The sequence below is a fragment of the Aquarana catesbeiana genome, linkage group LG05, assembly GCF_042186555.1.
Source record: "Aquarana catesbeiana isolate 2022-GZ linkage group LG05, ASM4218655v1, whole genome shotgun sequence".
Taxonomy (NCBI): Eukaryota; Metazoa; Chordata; class Amphibia; order Anura; family Ranidae; genus Aquarana; species Aquarana catesbeiana.
Window position 1 is genome coordinate 391726090 of NC_133328.1, and position 5754 is coordinate 391731843.

General features: G+C 39.6%; 1 pseudogene; it reads right to left on the bottom strand.

The window, feature by feature from the left end:
• Positions 1–2062: 2062 nt before the first annotated feature.
• On the bottom strand, positions 2063–5062 carry LOC141144938 (elongation factor 1-alpha, somatic form-like; annotated as a pseudogene).
• Between the last annotated feature and the right edge of the window lie 692 nt (positions 5063–5754).

A 5754-nucleotide genomic window follows, 5' to 3' on the forward strand; every position in this document is an offset into this window, starting at 1 on the left:
TGGGCAGCTGCTCCTTTTCCAGTGTGGTTAAAGGGACTTCGATAGAAGCCAACAGCTATCTACATACTATGTACTTGTTACCCCAGAGCAGGTTTGAACAGGCCTATTTGGCCCACACAAACCTTTTTCTACATGAATATGTGAGTTTAAAAGTATAATTCAATCTCAGTTTGGGGGTGTTAAACACAGAGCCTAATGGAAGTGTGACAGTCACTTTAAACAAGCTGCTGGCAGATATAAGCAGGCTTTTATCATGTTTCAAGTAGTGCCGAAGCCTAATGAATGCCTGCCAAAACCTGTTAGCGGTGTTTTAAATAGTGTGTTTAATGTCCCCATACCTAAGCTGAATGTTGCTTTAAAGGATTCAGCAAAGCTGTCTGAGGTTTGTTTTATACAACTCAGCTATGTATCTTATAAAAGGTCTGAGTGCAATTCACCTCATCCCTCTCAGAGTTTTAGGAAAAGTTTTTACTTTTTATAACATGATTCCTAGTTTTTATAATATTTGACTAAAGTTTAATCTAAATCAAATTTCTATTTGAACATTTTAATATCCAAATAAAACTGTGGCAAAAAGTGTCCAAAACACCACCTGCGTTTCAGATACATGAATAACAAACCAATTCTTACATATATTTTGATCATTTGTGTGTAATTTCACTATTAAATCAACACATTCCATTGCATTTGAAAACAAGACAATGACCAAGGTTCCTATTAACGCTTATTAATCTGTATGATGGTGCCTCTGAATGCCTGTTAAGTTTAATGAACTAATTGGTTGTAGACCTTTGTTTAACTGCCTGTGTCAGTGAAAAAGAAAATCTACAACCAGCTTTGTTAATGGGAAATGCATAAATGCAATGCAAGAACTTAAGCCCCCATGGGATATGGTTTCACTCAATTAACTTCTTTGGTGTCTCATATTCTGAAAGTGTTCCTTCCATTGTACAGCTTGGGTTGTTTCATCACTGTTTGTTTACACCTACAAAGGATGGCAGGGACAACATAACCCTCACACATTTATGCCATTAAATTATTCTTGCTTCACCACCCATTTATTTTTCAAAAATATGTACTATTTTATGTAGCTAAAGCCCATACATTCCTCATTTTCAATATAGAACAATTTCTATCAATCCCAATCCACAGAGAGGTTGCAATATAATAGTCATACAGAAAATTGACTCAAAAACGTCTTGCTTAAATTTGGTTTGTTTGGGAGGTGTAGGGAGAAACACTACATTCCAGAAAATTTCTATAGAACTGGTAATCAAGAATCGCAATTTCTAAAAAAGAATGATCCTTACAGGAGTTTCTAAATGTTTGCTGCAGTGGAAAGACAACCATATGTGTACAGAAAACATACACATGCATAGTAATTGTAATTACATACAGACCAGGACAAATGTCGATGAAAAATGTACCAATGCTAAACAGACTGGGGGAGATTTACTAAAACTGGTGCACACAGAATCTGCTGCAGCTGTGCATAGTAACCAATTACCTTCCAGGTTTTATTGTAAAAGCTTAATTCAACAAGCTGAAGTCAGTTGACTTCAGCTTGTTGAATTAAGCTTTGATAAAAAAAAACCTGGAAGCTGATTGGTTACTATGCGCAGCTGCACCAGTATCTGTGTGCACCAGTTTTACTAAACCTCTCCCTGTTTGCTTTGCAAGGGAAATCACACTTTCCAGGGAATTTTCCCCAGAGCTTAGTAAAAATGGTGAAGCTCCACTGACTCCCATCATCCAATCAAGTGCAAGCAAAAATGTTTCTTTTTTCCTTTATTTTCTTTGCATGTGATTTGGTATTCTTTGCAAAGTGAAACTGCACCACATTCACTGAGCTCTGGGTAAAACTCCCTTATGAAATGTAATTTCCCTTTCAGAATGAACAGCCTTTTTGCCTTTGATTAGGCAACCCCACAATGTCAATCCTGGCAGGTACCCAACTAATACCCAAGGTGGTATTACCCATAGTAAGAAACCTGTAGTTCAGGTACTGTAAATTTTTCTTATTATTATTTAGCAACCTGTAAAACTGAAATCTCCAAAAGCCTTGTTTTTTGTTTTTTTTTCTCATTAACTTTGTTTAATGGTCTCAAAAAATTTGGTGACAGGTTTTTTGGTCAAGTTGTTCCCATTTAAAAATTACTGATTTAAAAACACTAATAACTTAAAACTGCCACAAACAAAAGGTACACAAAATATTCCTTTCCTTCTGAAGCTTTTACGATGCATTGTTATCATTAGCCAGTCTTAAACTTAACTGGCCAATTGAGACAAACAGTTCTGAGACCGATCTTCCACCGCTGGTTAAGACTGAGGTGGTGCTGGATTGTTGAAATATTCATTTCATTTTCTGGCCCTTCTGAGCAGGCTTTGTGACCTTGCCAGTACCTGCTGCCTTCTTTTCGACAGCCTTGATGACACCAACAGCAACAGTCTGCCTCATGTCACGCACAGCAAAGCGACCAAGGGGAGGATAGTCAGAGAAGCTCTCCACACACATGGGCTTTCCAGGGATCATATCAACGATGGCAGCATCACCACATTTCAGGGACTTGGGATTTTCTTCCAGTTTCTTACCATAACAACGGTCAATCTTCTCCTTCAGCTCTGCAAACTTAAAAAATAAATAAAGTGCGCTAATTATATGAAAATACACACATAGATGTGAATACATGTGGGTAGTAGTAAAAACCACAATCTACTGAGAGCAAGTAAATGACTCCATGAGTGGTAAAAATATATAAGTGCAAAACATAAAAACTCAAATAAAAAGAAGAAACAAAAAATGTGTACATGTGAAATACAATGATATTAATAGCGTGAAAATCTGAAAATCAAACAAACTCAGTCCATGGGTTCAAATATAAAAAGTTCATCAGTGAAAAAAAGCTTCCATCCACTATACAGCTCAGCAGAAACTAAACCCCCTATGAGTGGATTGACAAAGGAGAGAGATGTGCAGGATGGTGCAAATCCACTGGCGGTGACTCCAATAAGTGAGAAAGTGATAAAGGTGGACTCTTACCCTCCGTGTTGGACCCCCTCCTTGGCAGGGTCTATCAGGCATGCAGATTTTTGCCCTCTGCAGGGACCATGTAATGAGAAGATCTCCCCAGCAGCTGTTAGGAATGTTGTCTCCGATCCGGGCTGGTCCAAGTGAAACGCCTGGAGAGGGGGGAAGGAAAGCTCTCTTGCTCCCAGTGTGGCAAAGGAAAAAACAAAAGAGCGGAGCTCCAATAGTGTAAAAAGTTTCGGAATTAATTAAATAAAAGTACAGACCGCAACGGAGAGTGCACGCTTTGAAGACGTCTACTAATGACGAAACATGTAGGGCGTGGCTACGTTGTAAGCCGTCACGATTGCCCCATGTTATGCACGGGTTATTACGATTTTTATATGCCGGCTTGTTTTTAATTGTATTTTCACCTCACGGAGCGTGCACTCTCCGTTGCGGTCTGTACTTTTATTTAATAAATTCCGAAACTTTTTACACTATTGGAGCTCCGCTCTTTTGTTTTTTCCTTTGCCACACTGGGAGCAAGAGAGCTTTCCTTCCCCCCTCTCCAGGCGTTTCACTTGGACCAGCCCGGATCGGAGACAACATTCCTAACAGCTGCTGGGGAGATCTTCTCATTACATGGTCCCTGCAGAGGGCAAAAATCTGCATGCCTGATAGACCCTGCCAAGGAGGGGGTCCAACACGGAGGGTAAGAGTCCACCTTTATCACTTTCTCACTTATTGGAGTCACCGCCAGTGGATTTGCACCATCCTGCACATCTCTCTCCTTTGTCAATCCACTCATAGGGGGATTAGTTGCTGCTGAGCTGTATAGTGGATGGAAGCTTTTTTTCACTGATGAACTTTTTATATTTGAACCCATGGACTGAGTTTGTTTGATTTTCAGATTTTCACGCTATTAATATCATTGTATTTCACATGTACACATTTTTTGTTTCTTCTTTTTATTTGAGTTTTTATGTTTTGCACTTATATATTTTTACCACTCATGGAGTCATTTACTTGCTCTCAGTAGATTGTGGTTTTTACTACTACCCACATGTATTCACATCTATGTGTGTATTTTCATATAATTAGCGCACTTTATTTATTTTTTATTTTTCATGGTATACACAGATATTGGTGTATTTTGTATGCAGCTTTTACCTTCGACCTTTTTTGCTCTGCAGCGCAGTTTTTCTTTTTATTTTTGAGCTCTGCAAACTTGCAGGCAATGTGAGCAGTATGGCAATCCAGCACAGGTGCATAGCCAGCACTGATCTGTTCTGGGTGGTTCAGGATAATGACCTGTGCAGTGAATTGACCAGCTTCCAATGGTGGGTCGTTCTTGCTATCACCAGCAACATTACCACGACGGATATCCTTCACGGAAACGTTCTTTACGTTGAAACCAACGCTGCCACCGGGACAAGCCTCGGTCAAAGCTTCATGGTGCACTTCCACAGACATGACTTCAGTTGTTACATTGACTGGAGCAAAGGTAACCACCATACCTGGTTTCAGGAGACAAGTTTCAACACGACCAACTGGTACTGTACCAATCCCACCAATCTTGTACACATCCTGCAGAGGCAGACGAAGAGGCTTGTCAGTGGGGCGGCTAGGAGGCAGAATGCTATCAAGAGCTTTCAGCAGAGTGGTTCCACTGTCTTTTCCCTCTTTGCGGGTGATGTTCCATCCCTTGAACCATGGCATGTTGCTACTGGGTTCCAGCATGTTGTCACCGTTCCAACCAGAGATGGGCACAAAGGCAACGGTATCTGGGTTGTAACCAATTTTCTTGATGTAAGTGCTGACTTTCTTTACAATTTCCTCGTATCTCTTCTGGCTGTATGGTGGCTCAGTAGAATCCATTTTGTTAACACCAACGATAAGCTGCTTCACACCCATAGTGTAGGACAGAAGAGTATGTTCACGAGTTTGTCCATTCTTTGAGATACCAGCCTCAAACTCACCAACACCAGCAGCAACAATAAGCATGGCGCAGTCAGCCTAAGAAGTACCAGTGATCATGTTCTTGATGAAGTCTCTGTGGCCAGGGGCATCAATAATGGTGACATAGTACTTGCTGGTCTCAAATTTCCACAGGGAAATGTCGATGGTAATAGAGCTTAGTAAAAATGGTGAAGCTCTACTGACTCCCATCATCCAATCAAGTGCAAGCAAAAAAGTTTTTTTTTCTTTATTTTCTTTGCATGTGATTTGGTATTCTTTGCAAAGTGAAACTGCACCACATTCACTGAGCTCTGGGTAAAACTCCCTTATGAAATGTAATTTCCCTTTCAGAATGAACAGCCTTTTTGCCTTTGATTAGGCAACCCCACAATGTCAATCCTGGCAGGTACCCAACTAATACCCAAGGTGGTATTACCCATAGTAAGAAACCTGTAGTTCAGGTACTGTAAATTTTTCTTATTATTATTTAGCAACCTGTAAAGCTGAAATCTTCAAAAGCCTTGTTTAATTTAGGCATTACAGAAAAAATAATCTAATATACAAGGTCCTCATTTCTGGTCATGTCTAAATTATGTTGAATAAATATTATATTTACAAAACTATTGACTCTGTGGCTTATCCCTTACTATAATATTAACAGTTATTTATAGATCTCCCATGATCATAATTTAATTTTTTTTTTCTAGATCTGGCTTCCTTACCAAGTCTTATAGGAAGCCTACTTATTTAGGACAAAGCAAAGGGTTTACTTAAATTCCCTGTCC